The sequence below is a fragment of the Hippopotamus amphibius genome, chromosome 16 (assembly GCF_030028045.1).
Source record: "Hippopotamus amphibius kiboko isolate mHipAmp2 chromosome 16, mHipAmp2.hap2, whole genome shotgun sequence".
NCBI lineage: Eukaryota > Metazoa > Chordata > Mammalia > Artiodactyla > Hippopotamidae > Hippopotamus > Hippopotamus amphibius.
Window position 1 is genome coordinate 6349207 of NC_080201.1, and position 13281 is coordinate 6362487.

Below are 13281 nucleotides of genomic sequence, written 5' to 3' on the forward strand. Positions count from 1 at the left end.
GACAACATTAAGAGGCAGAAGTGTTTCCTTCTATGCATAAATTTTATCCAGAAGCACCCTCCACCCCAAAGACTCTCCTCTCAGCTCTCATTGGCCAAAACTGTCACAAACTTACATCTAAATCAATCACTGGAAGGGTAATAATTAGAATCAGAATGTCTGGTTTAGACTATTCAAGATTCGCCTCCCCTCAAGGTTGAGAGAAACTCTAACTTCCCCTAAAGCCTAATATTAGAGAAAAGTTAGGGTTCTACTAGCAAGAAACAAGGTTAGTGGAGTAGGCAGCGTAAAGTGTCTGCTACATATATCTAATAAGTATAGAAATAGACCTTATTCACTACACATGGCTCAATGCACAGAGCCGACACTAACAGTTTAACTGATGGACAGTATCATAGATCTAAGATTAGCCATTGTTGCTATAGCACTATGTCTTCACAGAAAGCTGTAAAGACGTGAATCTCCCTTTAAAAGGCAGTAAGTGATTATAATTGAAGAACAAATCATTGCTAAATCCATATCATCTATATGAACTCAGAAAAGATATTTCCTCCTTTATTGAAAAATCAAGGGTTCCCTTTACTGGAAATTCCAGTTCCATTGAGTTTCCTGTAACAGTTTCACATTCCAGACGTCCATTTGTAATAAGTTTGTGTTGGTTAGTTGGGCTCAATTTACCTAACGAGCCACTGAAGTGGTCAATTGATCATGTAAATTAAGAATTATGGCTGCATTAAAATGTAATTTATTATATAAAGTACTATCTGAATATACTGAGACATATATCATTTAATTTTTTCATTTTATTCCAAATTCTTCATTTATTAAGTGGCCATCTCTCACATGGAAAAAAACAGTTATGATACTTGTTAAATATGTATTCTTTTCTAAAATATCTTATCAATTATAATGAGAAATAACACTGATGAAATATTTTAATGCTATATCAAATATATTTAAGGGATGTAAGGAGAGACAGTGTGGCACAACTATAAAGCAATCAACTGAGAGGTAAGAAACATGAATTCTAACAGCATTTATTAAGTACTCACTATGTACCAGGCACTGTGCTAAGTGTTTAACTCACATTCATTTATTTTTTCAATTAATTTTTATTGGAGTATAGTTGCTTTACAATGTTGTGTTAGTTTCTACTGTAGAGCAAAATGAATCAGCTATACATATACATATATCCCCTCTTTTTTGGATTTCCTTCCCATTTTGGTCACCACAGTGCATTAAGTAGAGTTCCCTGTGCTATACAGTATGTTCTCATTAGTTGTCTATTTTATACATAGTATCAGTAGTGTATATGTGTCAATCCCAATCTTCCAATTCCTCCCACCCATCTTTCCCCTTGGTATCCATATATTTGTTCTCTAACGTCTGTGTTTCTATTTCTGCTTTGCAAATAAGATCATCTATATATACCATTTTTCTAGATTCCACATATATGCATTAATATATGATATTTGTTTTTCTCATACTCATTTATTTAATCCTCATAATATCCCTACAAACTGTGTACTATGACTATCTCATTTTCAGTTGTAGAAACTGAGGCACAGAGAGGCGATATAACTCGCACAAGGTCACACGGCTAACAAGTGGCAGGGGCAGACTGTGGGACTTCAGAGCCGAAACACCTAACCATGGTTCAATATGACCTCTCTAGTCCTGGAATTGCCACTAGTTGCTTAACTTTGTTGGAGCCACAGTTTCGTAATGAGTTAAATAAAAAGTTGAGTAGAGATCTTTAAGAAAATGTTCAGCCCTAACACTTAAAATATCATGAAAGCCATGACCTTAGAGAATCTTCCTCTGCAAAATGCTGTATATTAAAGTTACATTTATCACATAACCAAATACCCATATCTGGACACTTACTTTCTAGCAACAACTGCAAGATAATCCAGAGAAAGAGATAACTAATAAGCTAACCATGGTATATAAGTCACAGGTAAAATACATCTCCTCGGAGGAATAAGGTTGCAATCTATCAGACCTAAACTCATGAATTTCCCCAGACACTGGTGTGAGATCTACCTAGAGGGCAGGCTACAGAGCTGGAATTCCTACAATATGGCTCCTGAATTAAAGAGTTTCCAAAGCATGTACAATATTTCCTGACATTAGGCAGTCGAAAATTCTTCCCCCTTTAGAGCAAAAAGTCCCCCTTCTGTCTGGACCTCCTAAAGGAGTTAGAATTGAATTATTTTAAAACATATCACCAAATATAATTACAAGTACTTGTAAGATTCCTTAAAATACCTCTTTGGAGTATCCAAAGAGTAGAGGTATATATTTGCAGAAGAATTAATATTAAATTTATTTTGCCAAACACTATGAACTACCCACTACAGTGACCTACCATTCAGCTTATCTGAAAAGCAAAATTTTAAATCTAAATGATTAAAGTCTCAAATCTGATTTTAATAATACAAGCAGGACTGGACAGTATATTCCTGCAGTGTGTGAAGTAGTTCTTACTTGCTGTATTTTTTCACTATGTGTAAAGAGGGACATCAAGTGGTCTAAGTTCTAGAAGACTGACGGGCATTTTCTCAAAATCTGCAGAGCTCCTGTGGCCCCTTGATGGCATGGATAGACACAAGGAGTGCAAAGGATAGAAAATTTCAAAACACTCATCTTTTAAAAAAATCACTTGAATAATTTCAGCAAATTTTTGTAAGGATCAATTTCCCTTGGTTAGAGACAGTTTTCTTTTGGATACTCAGTAATATCTCAATTATCCCCAGTAGGTAAGGGATACAATAATGTTTAGAATACACAAATAATTTATGTATCATATAGTATGTGTGTATGTATGTATTTTGTTATATAGGATATTTTTCTGTCCTATTGCATTTTTATGTTAAATAATAAAGTTAATTTGTTATTCCTGAACAACAATAAAAAATGACCCGAAAAAGCCCAAAGCATTGTGAATGCTAATGTCAAGTTGTGAAAAATAAATTTGCTACAGCATGCAAAGACTAATCCATAACAACCTTTTAAAAAAGATAGTTACAGCTTGTTTACATCTATGATTTGAAATGTACCCCAAATAAAAGTGCGGGACACTTCTATTCCCACACACTTGTAATCCCTCTGTCCCATGTTTTTGGAACAGATAAACTAGGAAGAGCTTTATGATAATTTTCACCAAGAAAGAAAAGTTAGGCAGCTATAACTGCACAGAAAGCCACTATTGACAAGAACCACCTGCCTGTTATTTAAATGTTTCTCATATCAGAAAAGCATGAAGTTCTTGTGGAGTTGTTTCTCCCCTTAGTCCTTCAGGCCAGTCAGACTCTACAGACAAGGAGGGAAATGAGAGGCATTACTACTCGGTCTTGCCTGAGCTATAGAGTTTATAGTAAAATAAAATAAGATAAAATAAAATATAGCAAAATAGAGTACTTAAAGCTAATATGGACATTAAGCAACAAAAGAGTCAAACAAGTATGAGTTGAAATAACAAAACTCATTCTGTATCAGTGAGACCTTCAGATCCAAATGAAGTGGAATGATGAGTGAAGTGCATGGGCAGGGAAGTTCCAACATCTCACTTCCAAGCCTGGTCAGCCTCTCCCAAACTCTAGCAAGCTGTTTAACTGCTCTAGATCATGTTTCTTCATATGTGAAATGGGAATACCCATCTCAAAGGGTTATGGTAAGAAACAAATACTCATATAGAAACCATCTGCCAAAGTGTCTGGCACATAGCCAGCACTATGTACACGCTAGCTGCTACTCTTACTATCTCAGGAGTAAGCTTATCCAACTGAGGGACAATATTTGGACAGGACATCCTGATCTGAGAATGTCTCTCATTTCTCATACTGACATAATTTAAGTTCTTCCTTTCATGAATTCTTTTTTGAAAATTTAATTCCAAAAGAAATACACATATATTTTATAAATAAAAAATACTAAAGAATAGGTTAAAAGTGAGAGTCCTACACCCAACTCCAGTACCAACTGTGATTATTCTTACTTCAAAAGTAGCAACTGTTCTTGGTTTGAGGTATGTGTGTCTATCTCCTCATATGTTTAAACAAAAATAGATGTAGTTATTTATAATCTTTTAAAATATAAATTGAACCATGTTATAAAAATTATTCTATTATTTACTCTCTCACTTAGCAACATATCCAGGATATCCTTCAGTATATGTTAGCATGTGAAGATTTATGCTGTTGACATAAATTTAATATTAAATTTTAGATAAGGAGACAAGATAAATGAAAATAAGGACATAGTGTTCTTTCATCATTAACTTTTAAGAGTGATGACAGCATTGTGATTACGTTGATTTTTTTAAGCCCTTTACCATTTAGAGATATCTACTGAAACAATTACAGATAAATTGTATGATGCCTACGATTGGCTTCAAAATAATTGGAAGAGGGATAGAGAGAAGGAAAATGCGGGGACAAAAATAAAACAAGATTGGCCATGAGTTAATAAGTAAGCTGGCTGGTGAGTATATGAGTGTTACTTAGACTATTCTCTTCTCCGTACTTTTAAATACTTTTGAAATTTTCCATATTAAAGTTTTTTTTAACATTTTCTATCCTTAAAATTTAGCTACTAAATTCCAAACAGCTATGCATTTAACTTCAGCAATTAATTTCTGATTAGCTAATTTAATCAACAAAACAATGGTTCCCAACACCCACCCCCTAAGCAGCACAAAAAACTTAGCATCCTTGTAGTTTGAACGTTGCTGTAAAAATCCAAATACAATAACCAGCCCAGAGAAGCAATGTTCACTAATGTTATGGGAGTATTTATCAAGTGTAAATTATAAATTATTATAATTGTTGCTTTTTAGAGTTAGTGAAGAAGTGTTTTCCTTTATCTCATACTGAAATTAAAGCATCTGGATGGAAATAGAAAAAACAGTTCTTTGGTCTATGTACAGCCAAAAAAATCAAGAAGATAATGTTACGTACACTGTTCACCCAGAAAAAAAGACACTCAATCTGGAGTGCACTCACCAAAACTCTGCCCAGCTGAAGCCAAGAGAAGGCCTTTGTTATGTTACTGCAGTAGAATAATTTTTTGAATCTTTGGTTTGTATTTTGCTCTATGTACACCTCAATAGTTTCAAGAAGGCAGACAAGCCCTTAATATCTTAAAGTGCACAGAACACAAGCTATGTGGATCCTATAGCTCCTCCTAACTCTTGTCAATGTCTACACTCACTGAAGAGGTACGTCCATGTGGCCTGGAGGTAGATGGGATAACCAGAGTACCTTCTAGGGGAGCAAAAGGGAAGAGGAAAAGTTTTCTCAATATTGGAAAGAGGCCAGGATTCAGAAGGTCCAGTGAGAAACAGAACCTGGCAAGACAAGAGGGTGTCTGTATGGTGCACCCAGAGGGGTTGAATGCTTAGCGCCCCATCCTTTCAAAGATTCCTAACACCAAGCATGAACCAGAAACAGTGGTGAAGCAGAGTCTAACAGGACCAAGCTAGCTGGACAATGGCCATGTCCATATTACCCAGTGAGATCCAATGATCAATGACAAGCGCTATGATCTTCACTATGGTTTGGCACCATTTAAAGATCCTGAATCTTTGCACAATGTTTGGGACAAGGGAGCACGACATAAATATTTAGATTTAATTCCTGCTAGCCCAGAAGTATGATGAGATTTTACTATACTTAGATTTCGGTTTAAGTGGCTTTAAAGAAAATAAATACGTGTAATAGTTTTTACAGATCTGGGTTTGTGTTTGTTAATTCACATAGACGACTCCATTTAAAAAGCAACCATGCCAATAAAAGTAGCTATAAAAGCAACCTGTATCTATGCTATAATAATAACTTTCACATCTGCACAGCTTTGCACATTTGGTAAGGTGTTTTCACAATAGTTATTTTTCATTTGCTCCTCACAGAGTTAAGTGGATTCAGTGGCTCTCAAGCTGAGAGTAGATGGGCAGGAGCAAATGGCTTATTGGAAGAGAGGATTTTCTCCCAGACATCTGGTCACTAGATAGTTCCTTTGCTCAGCTGCATTCTCATTCCTTCCCTCTCTCTCTCTCTCTCTCTCCCCTTCTCAGAAAATAGGAAATATTTGTTCAACTCTTCCTCTAAAACCATCTGTGCAAAGTTGTCATTTCTCACATGAATTTCACAGAATCCAAAGCCAGGGATGCCTTGACTTCTTAAGGGGTTGCAATTCAGGCTGCTACCCAATGCTGGTAGTAAGTCATGGCCAAACCTTCTCATGAAACAGAAAAACAGAACAAAACAAACGGACAGGTATATTTGAGAAAGAGAAGAGATTATAACGCTTTGCAATGCCTTCTTACCATCAGAAACAGGTATCTTTCTTAAAACAACTCAATAGATATAAAGTTTATTTAAAGAGCATTTTTCTATTGCAAATTTTAAAGCCAAAGTGTTTAACAGAAGTTGCCTCTGAGGAATGGGAGTTGGGGGAATGAAGCAGGTAAGACTTTCATTTCTTGACTTAGTACATTTCTATATCTTTGTATTGATTACAACAAAATATACTACTTTTGTAATACACTGTAATTTGAAAAATAGAGTTTTTTAATCAAAGTAATCTAATATCTAATTAGATTCTTTTCCTCTTTATCACAAAACACCATTGCTAGTTCTCTTTTCCTTTTATACCTTACAGGGACTGAAAAAGGAAACCCTCATTTCTTTAACTGTTCACTTTTGTCACAAAAAGACCCTGCCCTGGCTTGTCCATATCCTCTAGGCCAGGAATTTACAACTGTGGCAAGAACACCAGAGAAGGACTCAGAACCAGCATCAGAATTAAAATTTCACTCTCCATCAATCTACGCCATCTGGTGAGTGTTCAAGGCTGAATGTATCTGCCATTGACTTTTCAGACATACTCAGAGCAAACAGGTAATAATCTAGGAGGCAAGTTTTTTGTTTGTTTCTATTGTAAAGTTGTAACAGGAAAAATTTCTCCAAAAGGCAAAATACATTTAAATGTCTGCAAAACTTACTACAAATAATAAATAACAGAATACCTACAAACATATAACTGTCCTTGTAAGAAAAAGAATGGGCTTTTTATTTTTGTAACGTGAGACTCCACATTCTTAAGGGCTGATATAAAACAGTGAAAGCCACTGATTTGGCTTGGTTAAAAGTCCCAGCAGCCTCCTTTTCAACTACCGGTTTTGACTTCTATAAGGTTTCTTTAAAAGAAACAACCTGTCGCAGGTAAAAAGAAAACCATTTAGTCTATCTAGCCCTCTGATTTTTCTTTTGTTCCTCCTTATCATTAGTAAGCACACAAACGCCCCTTTAAGAAAATAAACATCCATCTTAGCTGTGTCTCAACTTCCACAACCATAACATGTTCCCCCTAGTAATTCATTTCCACATTCTTTTTCTTTCTGAGAACCTCCTCCATCCCTCACAAATGTCTTCCAGGTTTAGACATGGTAGCTTCATTTGCATAAATTGATCATATTTTTAAATTTTTTTCTCTTCACAATCCCCATAGCAACTGGCTTCTTTGGAAACTTCCACAAAAAGTCCGAAGATACCATATCTTTTAACTGAACAGAATATTTTGAATAGAATTAGTACAGGAAAATAAGGTAGTTTCATTACCACGTCCTTGGACTTTCATTTATTTTTTCCTTTGGTAAAATAAAAATTTAAATGTCAATTCCACTACATAAAATTGGTTAGGTATTGTGGGACTTATTAGTTATTAAAGAATGTGTATAATTTTAAAAGATGCTATCTCATCCATTTTAAAGAGCAGTTTTTAACTCATTCGTTTTTTTTTTAATTAATTAATTTTGTTGTTGTTGCCTTGGGTCTTTGTTGCTGCGTGAGGGCTTTTTCTAGTTGCAACGAGCAGGGGCTACTGTTCATTGTGGTGCATGGGGCTCTAGGGCATGCAGACTTCAATAGTTGCAGTATATAGGCTCAGCAGTTGTGGCTCTAGGTCTCTAGAGCACAGGATCAGTAGTTGTGGCACACAGGCTTATGTGCTCCACAGCATGTGGGATCTTCCCAGACCAGGGATCGAACCAGTGTCCCCTGCATTGGCAGGCAGATTCTTAATCACTGCACCACCAGAGAAGTCCCCATTCATTTAGTATTTATTGAGAATACGAAGAACTGCTTGAAGCTGTGAAAGATTCAGGTAACTATAAAACTCAGAACTGCCCTCCTGCACCTGTGATCATGTTAGGTGACAATAAAAAGCAGTGTATAATTAAACATTGAAACAGTGTAAAACAGCCCTATCAGTATTCAGGAAAAAAAGGAAATCATCATTTTTGGTTGATATAAGACGAAGATGAAATTTGAATTAGGTTCTGAGAGATAGGCAGGATTTGAAAAGTTGAAAAAATAGAAAACATTATTCCAGGCATCATTCCAGAAACAGAAGTCAGTACGAATATTTACATGGAAGGTAAATATGGAATGTTTGGAGGCATAGCTAGTAGATCACTTTGGCTAGGGGAGACTAAATTGAGGCATACAAGACAGGAGAAGGCTAGATGACAGGTGTAGAAAGCCTTGACCATCAACCTGGATTTTATCTCATAGATGATAGGATGAACTAGTTAAAATAGAAAATTAATCTAAAAGAATCTGGGAAGAGTAATCTAAAAGAATGTTTGAGATTACTTGAGGGCCAGACTTTCTTCCTGTTTTTTTTCTTCTTCCATTTCCCTACTCCACTTTCAGCCTGAGTAATTTTTTTAAATTCAGTCTCTAAACACTATTTCACTAAATTATAATTAACATAAAATATTATATTAGTTTCGGGTGTACAAAATGATATGATATTTTTATTATGAAATAACCGCATTATAAGACCAGTTACCATCCATCACTATACAAAGTAGTTACAACATCATCGACAGTATTCCCTTTGTGTACATTAAATCCCCATGGCTTATTTATTTTATAGCTGGAAGTTTGTACCTCTTAATCCCCCCTTCACCTGTTTAGTCCATCCCTCAACCCACCTCTCCTCTGGCAACTACCAGTTTGTTCTCTGTATCTATAACTCTGTTTCTGTCTTGTTTGTTCATTTTGTCTTTTAGATTCCACAAATAAGTGAAACCACATGGTATTTGTTTTTCTCTGATTTACTGCATTTAGCATAATACCCTCCAGGTCCTTCCATGTTGCTGCAAATGCCAAGATTTCATTCTTTTCTATGTGAGAGAGAGAGAGAGAGAGAGAGATGGATGGATAACAGCAGTGGCAGGGGAGATTCTTTTCCCCGTTATATATTCTTGATTCTTTTGTAGATCAATTGGCCATATGAATGTGGGTTTATTTCTGGATTCTCTATTCTTTCCCATTGTTCAATGTGTACACTTTTGTGCCAGTACCATACTTTGATTACTAGAACTTTGTAGCATGCTACAGTTTCAAGTCTGAGAGTGTGATACTTTCAGTTTTGTCTTTCTCAAGATTGCTTTGGCTATTTAGGATCTTTTGTGGCTCCATATAAATGTTAGTATTGTTTGTTCTAGTCCTGTGAAAAATGCCATGCATATTTTGAAAGGAATTGCATTGAATCTGTAGATTGCTTTGGGTAGTACAGACATTTTAACGATATTGATTCTTCCAATCCATGAGCACCATATCTCTTTCCATTCATTTGCATCATCTTCAAGTTCTTTCATCAATGTCTTATAGCTTTCAAAAGTACAGGTCTTTCACCTCTTTGGTTAAATTTATTCCTAGGTATTTTTTTTTTTTTTGCAATTGTAAATGGGACTATTTTCTGCATTTTTCTTTTACATAGTTTTTTATTAGTGTGTAAAAATGCAACAAAGTTCTGCATATTAATTTTATACCCTGCAACTCCACTGAATTTATTTATTAGTTCTAATAGTTTTTGGTGGTCAGAGTGTTCTTAAAATTAACACAATTCCATTGTGCAATTTTTAAATGATGCCATTCTCCTGGTAAAGCAGTTCCATAACTTCACAGCAACTTTCAAAATCCTACCAACTTAATATTTGGCCTGTAAGATCTGGCCCTAGCTTGCGTCTCCAGACTTGTCACTTACACAATAGGCATCAAACACCTTTCCATCTGAATCAAACACTCCTTCATTCCTCCTGCCCCTTTCCCTTGTTTGTCTGGCATACCCTTATTTCATCTTGAAGTTTCAGCTTAGGTGTCACTTCCCCAAGGAAGGCTCTCCAAGCTCCTCAAATTCAGATTAGGTTTCCTGCTGTAAGTTTTACCTCTATGACAGCATTTAAGACCTGTATCCTTGTCTGTGGCTTACCATCAGGGAAGGGGTAGTTTCCCCACCACCTACCAAAGGGCCAGGAGCATAAGAGATGCTTAAAAATATATATTAAAGAATGAAGAAGGCAGAAGGCAGAAAAGATAGGAATCCATGACTATTAGTCATAAAGTAGTAAGATTTAGCAGTAAGAGGGAACACATTGTATGACAAAGCATAGATCTGATGTTGGATATGAGTTTCCCAACTGACACTCCTTATTTGTCCTCCATGGTTGTGTCAATGGAACTCTCTTCTTTCCTGCCTTAAATAGATACTTAACCTTGGCTTTGCTATTACAATTATCTCTTCTTTGGGTTATAGCACCCAATTTCTCTTTGAAGAATTACCCTCCCCCATTTTGCACAGTTCTATAGGGACTATAAATCAGGTCTTGCCCTCTCTTAACTAAGACTCAATGAGATTCTGCCCTTGACTTTGAAAATCTGAGTACCCTAGGAGCAATCACCTGATGCTCATCATTCCTGCAGTGCCACTAAGTTAATTTCCTGCTTCCTAGATATCAGGGCTGCCGTGGTTTCTGTCCTTTTAACTTGCCCTGTTCTCAACCCTTGTTATGAACTACTAATGTCCTTCTAATAAATCCCCATTTTATTTAATAAGCCATTATCAATTTCTGGTACTTGCAAAAAACAAAAGAACAAAAGTTAACAGAGAAGGAAAGAGAAAGAAGGGGAGAGAGAGGGATAGAGGGGGGAGGGAGGGAAAGAGAAAGAAGAAAAAGAAATGCAAGATATATATATATATATAATTTTAAATTTTCTAGCAGCCTCATTAAAAAAAGAAACAGAATTATAATGCTAGATTTTATTTAGACTAATACATCCAAAATATAATTATTTCAACATGTAATCAATATGAAAAACATACTTTACTTTTTTTCATTCCAAGTCTTTGAAATGTGTTATATATTTTACACTTACAACTCATCTCAATGCAGACAATAAATTTTCAAAAGTTAGAGTGAAATGCAGCCCTCCCAAAACAATATAATGTGCACAACAGGAAAATATGTTACAATGCTATAGTTTCTGAATTTAACTAAATTTAAATATTCCATTACTCAGTCACATTAACCACATTTCACATGCTCAGCAGCAATATATGACTAGGCTTACTGTACTGGGCTGCAGAGCCTTAGATGTGATCAGCTCCAAGAGTGAAGAGACTCAGGGGACCTTTTCTTGATGGATCTAGTAATTGGAAGGAATTGGAGGTTTTCACACTTCCAACAAATTCCATTATGAAAGGATTCAGAATTGTGTAAAGACCTATGAAAATATTTTTCCCCCAAAATGATGCTTCCTTGGCTATGTATTAATAACTAAAACAGGTTAACACATTATTGATTGGGAAACCTATCCTCTGTGTTCTACAATTCAATAGCACAGAGAGATCAAGGAGTTATCTTCCCTGTCTGGGAGTTTAATTCAAAGCTAAAATTACATTATTACTCTTAAATTACTTCTCATTTATTACATTTTGAGCAGTAGAAAGAGACTTTAGGGATTAGTTTTAATTATAAGTATTCTGTCAAATAAAAATGTAGAATTTTGAAGGTTGAAGAATTTGACTTTTATCCCTAGACAATAAAAGTCATTTTAAATTGCGGAGGAGAAGAGTGACCATGATGAAACCAATGTTTCAGGAAAAGGAATCAGAATCCAGTGTGCAAGCAGACTGGTCACAACAGAGGTCCAGAGGGAAGGTGTGGCGCTCCTAGCATCCTTAGCTGGTGTACATATGCTCTTATTTCAGTCAGGAATTGTTTTCCTCTTAAGCTGACAAGACACATGCCTATCCTTCAAGATCAAGTTCACAGTCAGCTCTGTTTCCTGGATGCAGATGGCAGAATGGATCACTTCTTCACTTCTGCTCCCACAGAACTTCTTTCAAAATCCTGAACAGCAGTCAAATTCATAGAGGCAGAACGTAGTATAGTGGTTGCCAGGGGAGGTGGGAATGAGGAGTTATTGTTCAATGGGTAGAGTTTCAGTTCTGCAAGATGAAAAGTCTTCTGTGGATGAATGGGAGTTACAGTAAAACAAAACTAAATGACTGGAAGGCCCTTTCTCAGGGAAACTCCTCTCCTTTCACATCTCAGCTTAAATGTTACACCTTCAAGAGTCCTTCCCTTTTCCAGGCCAGAATGGTTTAGGTGTCTTTGCTATACCCTCTCATGAGCCCCATACTTTTCATATAGGGCTCTTATTACACTTGTAACGGATAGCTAGTTTTGTGTCATTAATTTGCTAGGGGTCTCATAACAAAATAGTATGACCAGGCTTAAACCTCAAAATTTTATTTTCTCACAGTTCTGGAGGCTAGACGTTCAAGATGAAGGTGTAGCCAGGTTTGGTTTCTCCTGAGGCCTCTCTCCTTGGCTTTCAAATGGCCACCTTCTCACTGCGTCTTTCCTCTGTACATATATATTCCGGGTATCTCCCTGTGTATTCAAATTTCTTCTTCTAAGGGCACCAATCAGATTAGATTGGGACCCACCCTAAGGGCCTCATTTTAACTTAATCACCTCTTTAAAGGTCCTGTTTCGAAATACAGCCACATTCTGAAACAAAATTCTCATGGATTTTGGAGAGACACAATTCAACCCATAATATGTGATTACCTCTAATGTTCCCACTTTGTAAACTCTATGACAACTCATCTCGTTCTCAATTCAGGACCTTTCCAGTTGCTATTCTCTCTCCTTAGTACACTCTACCTCCAACTGTTCACACAACAGACTTTTCTCAATTTTCAATCTTTGGCACTATCATCTGACAAGAGCCATCCCAGATCACCTTATCTAACGTAACCCTAAAAGTCACTGCACTACACCATCATTTTCTTTCTGCCGTGGCACTCACCAGAATATCAGCTCCAGGAAACGGAGGTTATGCGTTTTTACACACTACCGTACCTCAGAGATTTGCCCAGTGTCTCACACGCAGATGTGACTGAACAAGTTTCTATAAC